Source organism: Gobio gobio, assembly GCF_949357685.1.
Source record: "Gobio gobio genome assembly, chromosome: 4".
In the NCBI taxonomy this organism is placed as follows: domain Eukaryota; kingdom Metazoa; phylum Chordata; class Actinopteri; order Cypriniformes; family Gobionidae; genus Gobio; species Gobio gobio.
The window spans coordinates 52,941,126-52,957,340 of record NC_137100.1 but is presented as its reverse complement, the minus strand read 5'-3'; the positions used below and the strand labels follow the sequence as shown (position 1 = coordinate 52,957,340).

The 16,215-nt window shown below is 37.4% G+C and overlaps 1 protein-coding gene across 1 annotated transcript in view; it reads right to left on the bottom strand.

The window, feature by feature from the left end:
- The window catches only part of LOC307125938 (transmembrane protein 132C), a 263,410-nt gene that overhangs the window by 118,381 nt on the left and 128,814 nt on the right, over positions 1-16,215 (bottom strand). The gene's annotated exons all lie outside the window — the stretch shown is intronic.

Sequence of the window (16,215 nt, the reverse complement as noted above, 5' to 3'; positions counted from 1 at the left end):
AACTATATTTAAAATATTTACACCAAAAGCACCTGCACTTGCTCAGCATGAATGAGAACAGAACATAACGGATGTTAAAATACTCCTGAAACTGGGTTTAACACTTGCACCCACAGGCAAGTTAAGAATAATAAATTAACACAAAAATACATTGTCTCTCCTGTCTATTGTCTCTATCGCTCTCCATCAGTCTACAGTCTAAGTGTACATATGACTTTTTCTGCTTGTTAATGACTTTTCTGCCCAGGTAAATATCATCAGCACTCCAAACCCAAGAGTGCATAACAGTGTGTGATTCAGGACACATGTTAAGTGAATAAGTGGCATGTCGTGCATTTGCTGGGTGTCTGACTCCATTTTTGTGCCTGTGTAACAGTGTGTGATTGAGAGACAGGCATGAAGAAATTGGCCTTTGCATGTAAGCGATAATAGGACACAAGCTCAGCTAATCAGACGAGTGAATCATACGAGCAAGCAAAGGACTGGTGCTGATGGACAGAAAGGGGGCAGAAAGGGAAAGGCAAAAAAGAAATCTGAATCATTAAATCCAAAGGTAGGCGTCTTAGAAAGAGTGCAGTGGTTTGAGAAGAACCAGAAAAGAGCGCTGGAAGTGTTATGGAAGGCCTAAATAAAACCCAGATTAAGCCAGAACAAGGACCAATCCTATGTATATGTGCTATCATTGCTGATGAGGCTACAATGTTAGCAACCGTTTAATCATTGAGACAGAGAATATTAGGCATGAAAAGTCCAAAACAATAATTTGGAAAGAAGCAGCCAACGGAAATGAGAGCGCACCTGTTCAATCAGTCTGATTTTCCTCCACATTTCTGTCAGAAAAGCAAAAAGGGACTGCCATGACAATGAGGCTTCAAAAAGACTAATTCAAAGCCTGCCACTTTCAGATACTCTGATAAATGCATGATAACAGGCAAACAGAAATTTAGTCTTGATGGCACCAGATTGATTTATATGATAAGTCAGTAAGCTGTATTTTTTACTTGACTGATTAAAATCTAAAAGACATGCACGTCTTTCCTAATTAGCTTCTATTTGTATGTGAAAATAAGTCACTAAATGCTTCTAAATGACAATGTTAATTACTATTTTTGCTGTAAAAAGCAGCTTTACATGAATTCATTATAAATCATGACAATAAAATGAATACACACTTAAAAACCCAAGGTTTCTTGCCATTGAGATAAATGTTAACAGATAGTCAGACTGATCAAAAAGGCAGCATCAACCTATGAATGGCTTACTTATAATGTATGCGCATTAAACTGACGTAAAAGAAAGTATTATCACAAATTGCACACCTCACCCAGCACATCACCAAATACTTCTATGCTCTATGAAATGCTTTGCTCCTTTAATGTTCACCTTTCGTATTCAATGTCAACTAATATCTCTTCACTCAGTCAAGAGATGAGTCAAGAGATGCACAAAAAAGACACATTTTGTCTGTGTAAGCTCAGTCCTGAGAGATGTGTAATAGCGCAATCAAGTACAAGATTTTGTTTGATAAAATGAAGGATAATATACAATAAAAACAAGAGCCTCTCCTCAACTTACAGTAAAGAGTAGATAGTGCGAGAGATTTCAAGAAGGTAAGACACAATGGTTAAACATGTCTGACATCCAAAAGGAAAGAAAATAAGAAAGAAGGTAGAAAGAAGGTTCTTTAGTACAGTAAATTCTTCAAGGGTTAGTTCAATCTGTTCATCATTTAAAGCAATTCCGTCTCTTTAGAAAATTTGGGATTAGGATTAGTTTTATGATCTCTTAATGAACTTTTTAATGCATCAAAGTGTTGCAAAAGTGGTAAAAAGATATATTTATTTGTGTTGCAAAGAAGTAGAAATTCCAATGGGTTTGGAACGACATGAGGGTAAGTGAATGTCTGTGTGCCTGTGCGTGTGTGTATACATGTATGTATATGTATATATGTATACATATACACACACACACACACACACACACACACACACACACACACACACAACCGTTACTTTTATTCAACAAGGATGCATTAAATTGATCAAAAGTGACAGTAAAGACTTTTTTATTGTAACAAAAAAATAATTTTACTAATAAACGTTTTTTCAAACTTTCTATTCATCAAAGAATCCTGAGAAGTATCACAGGTTCAACAAAAATATTAAGCAGCACAACTGTTTTCAACATTGTCAACATAAAGAAAACATAAAATATCCAAAAAGGAAATAGTGTCCACGGGAGAAAAAAAAAGTCTAAATAAACATGGGATCTGATATGTCAAGGAGGGGCAGTTTTCAGACAGGATGGGTCCAGGTAAGGGGGAGGGGTCTGGCAGCCCTCTCTGGTCTGGGGTGTGAAGGCGCCATCATCCCTGAGGCTGCAGCGGCCTGGCATCCTAGCCCATCCGCTCAAACACGTGTTTCCCATCCGAACAGCAGGTCTGGCGGCTTAGTCCACATGGAGGTGTGGGAATCCCTCCATACTCCCCTTCATGGACTTCCCATGCACAAGGGAAGAGACTGGTCTCTCGAGGAGAGGCGTGCTTGGAATTTAACAGTGGCGGAGATGAGGCTCCATTCAATTCAGGTGTGTCTCTTCATGCCGCCGTTCCTGGTTGATCCCCTCCCCTCTTCTCTCACACACCCACTCCTGTCAGGAACCTGGTGAAGGGCGGTGATTTAAGGGATGGGGTGGTGCTGTTAATAAGGGGGAGGCAGCAGTTCCGTCACAATATATATATGTGTGTGTGTATATGTGTATATAATATCTGTCGACTGTTGAATTTCTTTAAATGTCTTTCCGATTCAGTTAATACATGTAATTCTATTTCAAATTCTTATTAAACTTCCTGTGATGAGTGGCCAATTCAGTTTCAGTTCCAAAACGTTATGTGAATGGAACTCAATTCTTAAATACCCCCTGTGGTGAAAATCAAGATTATAAATGTTGTTTACATGTCCATGCGATTGTTTTAAATATGCTTTAATACAAACCATGTGCAAATTCATGTCAACACTATTGCACCCTTTTCTCCTCAAAACTGCAGTGAAATCGCCTGCGTTTCTTACATCACAAACTACCTTGTAACCAATCACGTCAACATGCATATCATTAACTATGCTGCGAAGCAGGGAAGTCTCCAGAGAAGCAAGATTATCCTGGGATATTTTTCTGTTATGAAAAATTGGGTAGATTTATCTATATAGCTGTCACCATTGCGTTCTGTTAGTTTCATTATCATGAACTTTTCGTTTTTCAGGTTCATGTGTTCTTTGTTTAGTTTTCCCGCTCCTCGTATATGTTGGTCCCTCACATTCCGATCACCGTAACGTTAAGTTGTGCTGTGCATTTACCTGTCTGCTTGTTTTGAATTACCGGAGATTAAACCACGTTTTGAACCTTCTTCATCGGTCTTCATCTGTCTGCCTGCAAGCAAACTGTGACAATAGCGGGGGAATTATGTATATGACGTTCTATGATGTTCAAAGCATTTCTAAGGATACTGATTTTTAGAAGGCATCTGTCAGACTCTGAGATGGCGAACGGGAACAGGTTTGTGTAACAATAGCAACTGATTATTAGTTTGATAACGTAGTCAAGCAAATGGCTAATCATATTAATTACCATTATGTGTCCGGCGTTGTAGAGAGTAATACATAAAACCCATTACCATTCTGATACATCGACTTGTAAATAAACGCCTGTATAATTCACTCTTCCACTTCTTCTGAAAATTTTTCTGGTTCAAACATATATGGCTCAATAAATATTTCCACTTGCCATTGTGTAGCGTCTACTACAGTGAAGTTGAGTGAGTGGATCTCTGAGCTGGTGTGAGTGGAGGCGGGGATCATTTGCATATTCATGTATCCGGGTATACTAAATGAAGCAAGGGTGTACATTTACATTCAAGCTATTTTAAGGCATGAATAATTTTTTTTCATAGGAAAAAAATAAATGTCTAAATATGTCAGTTTGGTGATCAAAGAGTTTTAAGTGTTAAAATTACTGACTACAGGGGGACTTAAAATTCAACATTTTGCCCAACACTGATACAGACATAGCAAATCCTTGTCTAACAAGAAGAGAAAAAAAACTCAAGCAGGCAGGGACTACCTCTCTCTCTTTCCCTTTGAGACTAAAGGAGCCATTTATAATACTAATTGGTTCTAATATTATGAATGCGGGAATAACATCCTTTACCTGCTCTGATTTCTCCTCTATTAAACCCATTCAACAACACTGAACTTACCACGAAACAGAAAGAGGAAGGCTATATTTAAACACACACACCTAATCAAACACAGCTTTTTTCCTTATGTTAACATCTGTCTCTGGTGATCCAATTACAAGTGGTCAGCTGAGACAAATTGCTGTTTACACCTGATCTCAGTCTCTAGTGGCTACCTGTGATTGGATTTCATCAAGTTGGTGGGTCTCTGATTCCCTGAGTACACATTATTGTCCGGGATACATCAGAAAAACACACTGTGGTCACATCACCAACTCTAAATATAGTTTGAGTGATGGGATCACATTATGATCGTAAGATATCTGCACTGAGGGCTAGAAGTATAAGTCTGATCGACATGCATTGCAGAACTGATGCAAAGTATGAGCAAGCAGTAGTAATCACCTAGGTTACATACTCATATATACACATCTACACGTACACTACCACTCAAAAGTTTGATGATAATAATAATAATAAATGTTTCTTGAGCACCAAATCAGCATATTAGAATGATTGCTGAAGCATCATGTGACACTGAAGACTGGAATAATGGTACTGAAAATTCAAAAAAATTTATAAATTACACTTTAAAATATATTTAAATAGAACATGGTTATTTTAATTTGTAAAATTTCACAATTTACTGTTTTTACTGTATTCATCAAATAAATAAAGCCTTGGTGAGCACAAGACACTTCTTTCATAAGCATAAATCCTACCAACCCCAAACTTTTGAATGGCAATGTATATATACGGTACACAAATGTTAATTTGAACAGATGTGATTATATGTTTGTAACTATTTTAATAAAGATGAAATTAAACTTAAAATATATAATTTATTTTAATTAAATATCATTTAAATGAGTAGTCTGGTGGTTTAAGGCTGGCCACACACTTGAAGATTTTAAGCACGATTTTGAATCCGATTTGCACCCCCAAGCGATCTGGGGGGGGGGGGGTGCCCCGATTCGAGGCAATTGTGTGGTGTCATTACAATTATTTTACAGCTCCTGATCACGTCGAAGCCCGCACAATCCCAGATCGTGGATATCACTTCAGAGGCAGCCAGATCAAGAGTCATAAATATCAAACATGTTTGATATTTATGACCCTTGATCTGACTGTCTCTGACGTGATACCCGCAATAGCCGATGAGAGTGAGCAAGCTTCACCAACCGGATGTTGCGTGCTGAAACTTGGCTGCCACAAAAGTGAAGTATTGAGAACGAAGATCACCCATACAAAACTCATGCCAAGAGAACCAGCTGACTTAAGTCACATTTGGTCTCGCGAGTCTCAGTGAGATATCGTCTCACTATGGAAATGTTACTACAATTGACAGGTGTGTGGTCTCGCGGTCCGGACGAATCTTCTTCTGCGTGCATTCGAAGGATTATAATGCTGACCGCATATATAATGCAGTTGAAACTGCCCTTATATCTAGGGTCTCCCACAGTTTTAAAATTGGTTAAGATTTGAAAATCGTCTAGTGTGTCCCAGGCCTAAGCCCCCTGTAATATATGAATTATTTGAACATTGGGCTACTTCTGAAGGTCCATGGCCCCTGTTTTGACAAATCCTGCTCAGTTTTGCCAGCTCTAAAGCCTGAGACAAATCTGCTGGAGAGTTTGAAAATGTGTGCCCAAGCCTGAATCATGAACAAACTCTCAAGCATAATTCCTAAAATTACTGTTTCTGTATTACATATGTATCCTACTTATCCTGATTTAAGCCGAGAGGTCTTACTCACAGACCTGTTCAAGCCCCTTCCGCCAGGGAACAGTAAAAAATAAACCTAACTTTCTCATTTCTCATGGGAGTGCATACAGTATACTGAATGTGCACTGGTTTGTCAGATTTAATACAAATTAAAAAATTGAAATTCTGTCATCATTGACTCACCCTCATGCAACTCTAAACTGATTTTCCTTCTTCAAAGAAACACAAAAGCAGATGTTTAACAGAATGCTGCTGCTGCTTTTTTCCCCTCCTATACAATGAATGTGAACGGGAACGGGTGCTGTTGAGATCCAAAACTGATGATATGTGACTTGCAAAATATTTAGGCCTAAATATCAAAATTCTTGTATTTGAATTGCATATAAAATGTCCATTCATTTGGATTTGACAGTTTTAACAAACTAACTTAATGTGATGCACATTTGTCAGTCATACGTCAATGAAATGGGTCAGATTTCTGTAATAGTACTATTAAACTGACTGTGTTTTAAATATACAACCATATTTATCATCAATAAATCCAATTTGTTTCAGTCTCATACATTTATCTAACTGAATATAGCTTGAATATATTAAACAATTGTTTTCACAATTAATATATATAGGATGATTCTAAGCAATTTGAATAAATGCATTTTTAAAATATGATTATTTAAATAAAATCAAGTAAATGCAAATAGTTAAATGGTTAGTTCACCCAAAAATGTCAAATTCTGTCATGAATTACCCTCATGTTGTTCCAAACCCGTAAGAAAATAATAAAAAATAACAATCTATGATTTTTGAGTGCAGTAATCTTACCTGTTTCTTACTCGTTTCATTCAAGTATGACTGACAAATTTGCATAACGTTAAGTTTATTAGTATATGTTAAAACTGTAATCTAAATGAATGGCCATTTTATTTTATTTTATTCAATTCAACCTTAAAATCTTAAATGTAAGCCTTTTTTTATCTGTGAGCGATATTGCAAGCCTTCTGTAGACAATAGACATGTATCTGATGAAATGTCATTGAGGGAAACATCTAAAAATGTAATTTGCATTTGTGCGTAAGGAAATATATCAAACATAACTGTTTCTTGCATGCCTCAAACCTGGCTTGATGCTGTGAACACAGCTTTCTTTCGGTTTCAGAAGACTTCAAAAACATGAGGACACTTTTAAGGTACAGAATTTTATTTCAGATGTTTTAAGATCATAAAATGTTCTATAAAACTTCTATAAACTCAATTAGTTCATCCTTCTACCATCTATAGATTAGCCAATCCAAGTGTGAGGTTAAAGGATCTGAGGCAGTTTACTTTGTGTAATCTATTAACAGTTTTCCTCAGGGTATTCACATCTGAAATCAGTCACGTATGAAACCAAAGTCTCAGGGGCAGGCAAGAAATTAGCCGCTGTTTACTTACATTCATCCAAGAAGAGTTTAGGGGAAAATTAGCAGAGTGAGGTAATGCGTTTCAGAAGTTTGCAGCCAAAATGTTCTGCGTATATGTGTCTGTGTGCATTAGGAAATGATGTGGTGCTAGAGGGAAGCCCAAAGGTATTTCTTTCTCTGTCCTTACAATTAAAAAAGACACACCTGTGTTCACATATAGCCCCTAAGCAAACACACACTTGCACACAAATAAGACACACAGGCCCCTCAGCAGCTTCAATTCTGAAGACGCATCTGCGGCCACACACCTACAGGGATTTTCACATTCTTGCACATCCATGGCCTAAGAATAGAACAGCATGTAACCCCCCTGGACACAAATACTAATTATATTCCCACAATATCCCACAAATTCCATGCACTAACAATGAAACCGGATGCATATCTATAATACGCATTTTAATTCTCTGATGGTGAGAAATTGCATGCTTTTGTGTACTAAATCACTACACCACTATTGGCAGATACATCATCAGTCTTGATAACAGACTCCTTTATTGTGCAATGTTTGCATTTGCATGTAGGTATTACAATTTAGCTAAATAATAAACTTTGGGGTTGGTAAGATTTTTTTCATGTTTTTGAAAGAAATCTCTTAAGCTCACCAATACTGCATTTACTTGAAAAATGGTACAAATGGAAAAAAAGTAAAATTGGTAATATTGTGATATATTATTAGAATTAACTGTTTTCTATTTTAAAGGGGACCTAGTATGCCTCTTTTTACAAGAAGTAATATAAGTCTCAGGTATCCCCAGAATGTGTCTGAAGTTTCAGAAGTTCCCACAGATCATGTTTTATACCATGTTGTAAATGTAAATATAAATGTAAATGTTGTACAATTTTTGAGTTGAAGCAAAAGCATGCTGCTTTCGTGGATGTATCTTTAAATGCAAATGAGCTACTTACCGACCCCCCATATCCAGAAGAGGGCGGAACCTTTACATTTACATCTCTGCATTTAGCAGACGCTTTTATCCGAAACGACTTACAGCTGAGGAATACAGGAAGCGACCTGTCATGAAGAGGTGAAGAAACACAAAAGTGCCTGAAACACTAAGTTTTGGACATTACTTAGAGTAGCATAAGCTACAATAGGGAGGGAATAGAGGAAAATAGTGTTTTTTTTTTTTTTTTTTTTTTTAGATGAGATTAACTGCTCATGGAAGAGATCAGTTTTCAGCTGTCTTTTGAATGTTGTCAGTGGTTCTGCCTTCCCGATGGAGGTGGGAAGATTGTTCCACCAGCAAGGAACGGTGAATGAAAATGTTCTGGAAAGGGCGAAGAACATTTTCAACATTTTCTTAGCTGAGCGAAGGCTTCTGGTGGGGGTGTAGACTCGTAGGAGCTGGTCGAAGTATGCGGGTGCTGAGCTTCTGGTGGATCTTTAAGCAAGCGTCAATGCCTTGAACTTAATGCGAGCAGCAAGTGGTAGCCAGTGCAGAGAGATGAAGAGAGGTGTGACATGGGCCCTTTTGGGTTCGTTGAAGACAAGACATGCTACAATGGAAGTCCAGCCAGAAGCACATTGCAGAATTCAAGCCTAGAAATGACCAGGGCCTGGACGAGGATCTGTGTTGTATGCTCTGTTAGGAATGGTCTGATCTGATTGATGTTGTGCAGCGCTTCATGACCAAGCTGTCTTTGAAATGTGGTCTTTGAAGGACAGCTGGTCATCAAAGGTTACTGCAAGATTTCTGACCGACCCTGAAGGGGTAATCAAGGATGAACCTAGCTGGATGGTAAAGTCGTGTTGTAGAGTCGGATTGGCAGGGAAGACGAGAAGCTCAGTCTTTGCCAGGTTGAGCAACAGGTGATGTTCTTTCATCCATGCTGAGATGTCTGTGCAGCTACTGTGGGATCATCTGGTTGAAATGAAAGGTAGAGCTGTGTGTCATCAGCATAGCAGTAGCATAGCTTAGCTTTACAGCATAGAATAGCTTTACAGCTCATGCCTCGGATTATCTGCCAAAAATGAACAAAACATCTGTTTGGCTTTTGATTATCGTATCGCGGTCAGACCCGCGTGACATTGCAGTTCCTCGTCATCATGAAAGTTATTCATTTGCATGCATTTTTAAGTTGAAACTTCTGATGTGATATGGTTTTCTGAGCGCACAATTCCGAAGCAGGCGCACAGAAAGCTGGATGTCAGACGGCGTGTCGCACAAGTTATAAGTTCTCTTTCACGTCTTATTGCGCTTAAACTGTCAAATACACACAAGGTTATGTCAAAAACACACAAAGTTCACATAAACACAGTCAGTTATGTCTGTGAACGTAAACAGCAGGAAAAGAAAGTGCATGTGTATATTAGATCTGTATTAAAGTGAAAGCACCGTAATATACAGTACCTAATGCCGTTAATATGAATTGAAACACAAAAGAAAAACAGAAAATGACTCACTGCACTTGACTGAATTAACTTTAGAAGCTTTAATAAGAATAGATTTTTTACTTGAATGCTGCTGTTAAATGATCTAGCGAGGAGATAAACATGGTGGACTGTGTACAGCTAACTCAGGGGAGGGGCTAAGCTAATAGGGCAGATTCCGAGCAAGTCGTGGGCGGGGCCTGTTCCAATGTGACATCACACAGCACATTCCTGAACGGCTGTTTCAGATTTATGGGGAAAATAACAAACAGAATGGATTTTAGCTGAAAAGCTGAATTTTAAGTAGCATTCAGTATTTGGTGTCAAATTATGTTTCAGAAGTCATTCTAAAACTGCGATACTTTTTTCAGGATTCTTTGATGAAAAGAAAGTTCAAAATAACATTTATTTAAAATATAAATATTTTGACTCTTCTATCTCTTTTGATCTGTATTTCTTTGCAAAATAAAAATAATTAAAAAATTTTTTTTAAAGTACTGACCTCAAACATTTCAATGGTAGTGCGTACATCCAGAAACTGCCTTTGAGATAAATATGAATGTATTACAGACCTCCTTGCAGTTACCTTTGATATAACTTACTATATTCAATGGGCTAAGAAAATGGAACACGCTACTCCTAATTTTGCATACTTCATAGTACAAACTGTGTTGTAAATTAAACAACATATAGTATGAAAACTGGGATGCAACCTTATTCTTTAAGCACACTATTATACAGTATGTGTGTGTGTGTGTGTGTGTGTGTGTGTGTGTCTGAATGAGCTCTGGGCCCTTGAATGCATATACAACCGTGTGTAAGATTATTTATTCTTTCTTTGTGGCTGTAAGCCTCACTGTGCACTGTTCTCTGAGGAGCTATTTTGTAGTAAAATATTAAATGGTACACAGCTCATACACAAACACACACACACACACACACACACACACACACACACACACACACACACACACACACACACACAGACAGGGGGCTAGTTGTAAGTTGTAAGTCAGTGTTAGGTCTCCCAGGGCCTTTACTGATGTTTCATCTCTCTCCTACATGCACACACAAACACAAATCTACCAGGACAATTGGTGATTTAACCCTGGAGAGCTGTAAAGTGTTTCAAAGAGCAATTTATGACCACAGTATCCAACACTATGTATAGACTTTATAAACCCACAGCAGATTTGCCCTTGATTTAGAATCATTCACAGAGTGGTAGTCAACAAATATAATAAAATGGCCTGAATGAAAAAAAAAAACCACTTCTTTTTAGTACAGTGAGTAATCATTTTCAAACTTCCACAGTAAGATTCTAGATAGTAAAGCCTGTGTACACATATGTAAACAAACACACATGCACATTCACCTCTTAAAAGTGCTCTGGGGACAAATGTCCAATGCTATCTACAATGAACTGTGTCATATTCATTGTGATATTGTGCTAAATATTTAATGCAAAAATGTCAATGCATCTCAGCATAGAAAGAAAAAATATGCTTTATACTGTAGGGCTGGCCAACATTCACAAAGCATTCATAATGATTTTTTTGGTGATATAAAATTAAATCAGTGATTTTAATGAACTTTTTATCTGGCCATATGTTTCCTAAGGAATGTGTCAGTAGATTAATTGTAATCTCTCCTTTCCTTTTCCTCTCAATTCACAAGCATGAGTTGCTGTTTCAGTAATCGATTACTGTGTAACCTTTAACATTTGGTTGTATTCACTTCATACATTTGTCACATGCCATTTTAAAAAGTTTTATAAATATATGAAGATCCATTTAAACAAAAGATATTAGTAAAAATAAAATAAGACTAAAAAAAGGTATAGATACGATATAATGTTTTTGTTATATGGCCAAACCCTATTTATACCTGTTACAAGGCTGAAAATTGAAAGTTGAAGAGTATCATTTTTGTCTGTTGTTTTCCTTAGTAAAAGGTAAATAGGATTTAAAAAGTATAATATATAGAAAAGATACAAGATATACGTTTTTAGCTATATTGCCCAGCCCTGTTTATACTTGTTACAGGATTGAAAAGTTGAAGGTGAAGCATGTCATTTTTTTATGTTTTTCCGCAGAAATTACACACATGATGTTCAGCAAACATTCAAACCAAGCAACTCCAAAAGAGTGTAACTAATTCCCCTTGCAATACGAGTGGCTTTAGACTTGTGTCTGAAAGCATTCAGTTAGCGTGCATTGAGATGTAGCTGTAAACTTTTGCGGGGTCAGGGGTTACCCATTCTACAGCAGTATGCTTCACTGGAGCACTCTGGTACACAACCCATTATCTCTCTCTCTCTCTCTCTCTCTCTCTCTCTCTCTCTCTCTCTCTCTCTCTGAAACTCTCTCACACACACACACAGATGGAGGCAGGAATCACTAGCCACTCGTGTGTCCTGTTGCCCCAGTCCTATTAACCTTGTTCCTCTCACTCCCTCTTAGACTGTAGCCTTCAGCATATAAATACACTTTTTTATAAACACACAGTTTTTTATAAACATGATGCATTAGTCATGTGGTATGTAGCCTAGACTGACCACCTCACTGCCCTACAGTTTACCACAGATATTTGTATTATTAAGCAAGCAAGCAAGCAAGAAAGAAAGAAAGAAAAATCTTTAAGTATCAAGAGCACAAAAAAGGTACAATATGTCCAAAAAACACTAGAACAATGTTATATATTTGTTGACTTATATATTTTGAGTACTTACATTATCCCAAATGTTTCCAAGAATGTTAAAATCCAGAGAAATAAGCTATTTTAACCAGGACACGGACCGTGTCTGTGCGTCGCATTCAATGACATCATACCCGCGTTACTACAGTTTTATTTTATAGAAACCATGGAAACACCCAAGACACTTTAATATATTATGTGTTTTATTAGACAGGTGAGCAACTGTTTGGATACATTCATCGACGGAAAACGAATCATTGTTATATAGCTCAACAAAGTTAGTCTTATTGTTTAAATCATGTTTTCTCGATTTAGTATCATGTTTTACCATTCCTAATATCAATCTAGCTTACTGCAGTGTGCAACAAGTGTCTCATAGTAGCCGGCAGTAGCATTATAACACAACTTTCAACACACTCAAATAATGTATCTAATATGATAAAACAGCACTGCGTATGCATGACCGGAAAAGGCGGAAGTGGTCGTCTGCGGCATAATAAAAGTTACGCGAAATTCAGGCATCATCAAGCTGTCTTTGTTTTGAATAAGTGACCTCTAGTGGCGAAAAATTACATATTGTGGCTTTAAGGGTCCTCAGCAAACTTCAAAAGGGACCTCAATATGTCTTAAAATGAAAAAAAAAAGACATCAAGAAATTTATTTTAATTCACCACTTAAATAAACCTGTATACATCTGATTATAAAAGTGTGTATTTATGTGTATACGAATAATACGCAAAATATTTTAAGGAGTAAAAATTTAGAGTAAAAAATAATTTAAACCCTTATCCTTAATCCTTATCCAGTACATCACAAACAACTGGATTAGTCATGAGGTTATCGAATATTGTTGTGGACAATTGGGTGCCTGGCTCGCCCATGTGTCTTGTGTGCTACATTACAGGTAGGGCGCGTCAGTTTAATGCATTTAATCTTTTGACAGCTCTAATTCCAAGTCTTCTGAAGCTATGCAATAATACGTTGGTGCCTTTTTTTGTTGTATATGGAGCTCAATAGTGTCCGGCATTTACTTTCTTTGAAAAGAATACCTCGGCGATTCTGCTAAACTCCTTTTGTGTGCAATGGAAAACAGAAAATCACTTTGGAAAGACATGAGCGTGAGTGAACTACTCCTTTAAGTGAGTGAGAAAGTATTTGTGTTTTCATTATCACATTTACTCACATTATCATATTTATACCAAAACCCCGCGTGTGCGAGACTTCTGTGCTCTACTCACTCTCTATCTCTGCTCTCAATGACCCATAGACTTCTCTAATTTTATTTCCCCATATTTTCATTAGTTGTGGCTGTGCAACCGGGGGAAATACATTCAGCCTGCTTGTGTGTGGCAGTAAATCAATACAGTGAGCGTTAGTCTTCTCTCCTCCTTTCTGTAGACTGTCATCCCTCAACTCCCTCTCTCTCTCTCCCTGTTTAGATTTCTACAGGTTTTAACAGTTAGACTGATAACGCCTGACCTGAAGGTCACCTGCCTCAAACATCCAAAGGTATTAAAGCATTCTGAAGAAATGCAGTCAACAATACAAGCTGAGAAGAGTGTGTCATGATGGGTGACAGAGAGGACTTAATAGCTTAATCTCACTATAGTAGATCTGTGATGCCATATCGCTATTGTGTTAAAAACGCCATTCTGAAAAGAAGAGGGACAGATGAGGGTTTTAAATACAGTGGACCATTTCCACAAAGTGTACAAATGTATTCCTGTGATGGCAAAGCTGACTTTTTAGCAGCCTTCAATGTTCCATGATCCTTTAGAAATGTTTCTAATATGCTGATTTGGTATGCTGATTATCAATTATTATTGGTGCTTAATTATTAATTATTATTAATAATGGTTCCTATTATTTTTTTGCTGCTATATAGTATAGTAAAAACTGTAATACGACTAGAAAGTTATAGACTAGAAAGCATTTATTTAAATCAGAAATCGTTTGTGACATTATAAATGTTGATCAATTTAATGCATCCTTGCTGGACAAAAATATTTATAAGAATATTTTTTATATATCTTTCTTACTTCAATTTTGAATGGTAGGTTTCCACAAAAATATCCCGCATATCAGATTGATTTCTGAAGGATCATGTGACACTGAAGACTGGAGAAATGACGCTGAAAATTCAGCTTTGCCATCAGAGGAATACATCACATTGTAAAATATAATAAATATTATACATTTCTAGATTCACAATATTACTGTTTTTACGACTTTTTCCGTCATATAAATGTTACTAGAGCATGGAAGCTTTTATTCGCCACAGAATAAAAATATAAAATGGTAATTGCGACTTTTTATCGCACAATTCTTTTTTTCTTGCAATTGTGACTTTTTTTTCTCCGAATTGTGTGATATAAAGTCATAACTGCAAGTTCTAAAGTCCGACATTTTTCTTGCAATTGCGAGTTTATATTTTGCAAATCTGACGTCATAACTCGCAATTCTGAATTCTCTCTCATAATTGCGAGATATAAACTCACAAGTCAAAAGTCAAATTGTGAGTCAAAAGTCACAATTATCTTTTAAATTGTTTTATTCCGTGGCAGAAACAAGCTTCCATACCAGAGTGATCTTAAGCTTCTTTCAACTTATATATAACATACAAAACAAAACAATACAAAGGCTGCACACAAAGGGTGCAAATTTAAATTAGTGATTTATTAAAAATAGTATTTTAATCCAGTGAACTAAATATCAATTCAACAGATTTTGTGAAAATGATGGCATTACATGATGTAGGATACAGTCGAGACCTCTGAGATGCGACAGATTCAAATCCCCTTCTTGAGGGGGATACAGACATTTGACATGTTTAAAACTAGCTACTTTTTATATAACATAAAAAACAGCATTATATATGATTTAGTTCTCACAACAACCGCACATGGGGAAAAAGTAACACCTTCAGTGAGTGTACAGTTCATGGAATGTGCCATTGCACAGTGAAAAAGGAAGGCGTGTCGGCCCTCTGATAATTCAATGGCAAAAATGCAACTTTTCCCCTCTTCTCTCACTGGGTGCTGTGTTTGTGCCACAGCAGAATGTGTGATCAGAATAAACTAATAAAACCAACTCTTTTTTCACTTATTATTCATCTTCTCTCCCTCCATCTCTCCTGTCAGCGTGTGACTCACAGCAACAACTGAATCAGAGAAGCATTTAAGTGCAGGAACCAATTTTCCCCACCGTATAAAAACCACATGAGTACGAGAGCCGAGCAATTACCAGCGAAGATGACAGCTTTAGGGTGACGCTCGGGTCGTAAATTTCTCACTCCGCATGCCGTTGGGAGATTTCTACATGCTTTGGATATCAGGACAGACTCCCATAAATCGCGGAAACGTCTATTAGAATTCCCGTTCCGGGGATCCTCTCTCCTAACCCATCTCCTCGTGCTGCCTGGGGAGCTAACCTAGAGCGGTGCTAACAGCGGCAGCGCCGTCCTCAGGGTGACTGCTATTGGGAAGACGAGGGGGACTGCGAGGAGCTAATTTGCACATGAGGAGGACAGAGGAGCTGAGAAGGCTGCCGAGGAATCGCTGAATGGTCAAGAAAGCAGAGGAGATGATGTCGGAGACACGGCGAATGCACTCACAAGGCCTAATCAATCAAAGAGTGTGTGCAGTGATTAAAAAGCACTCAGGTGGAATTTGTTACACTGAAGAGTTTTCTCTCCTCAAAGGAAGAAAAAGAGCCAGTGAGTGGCAGAA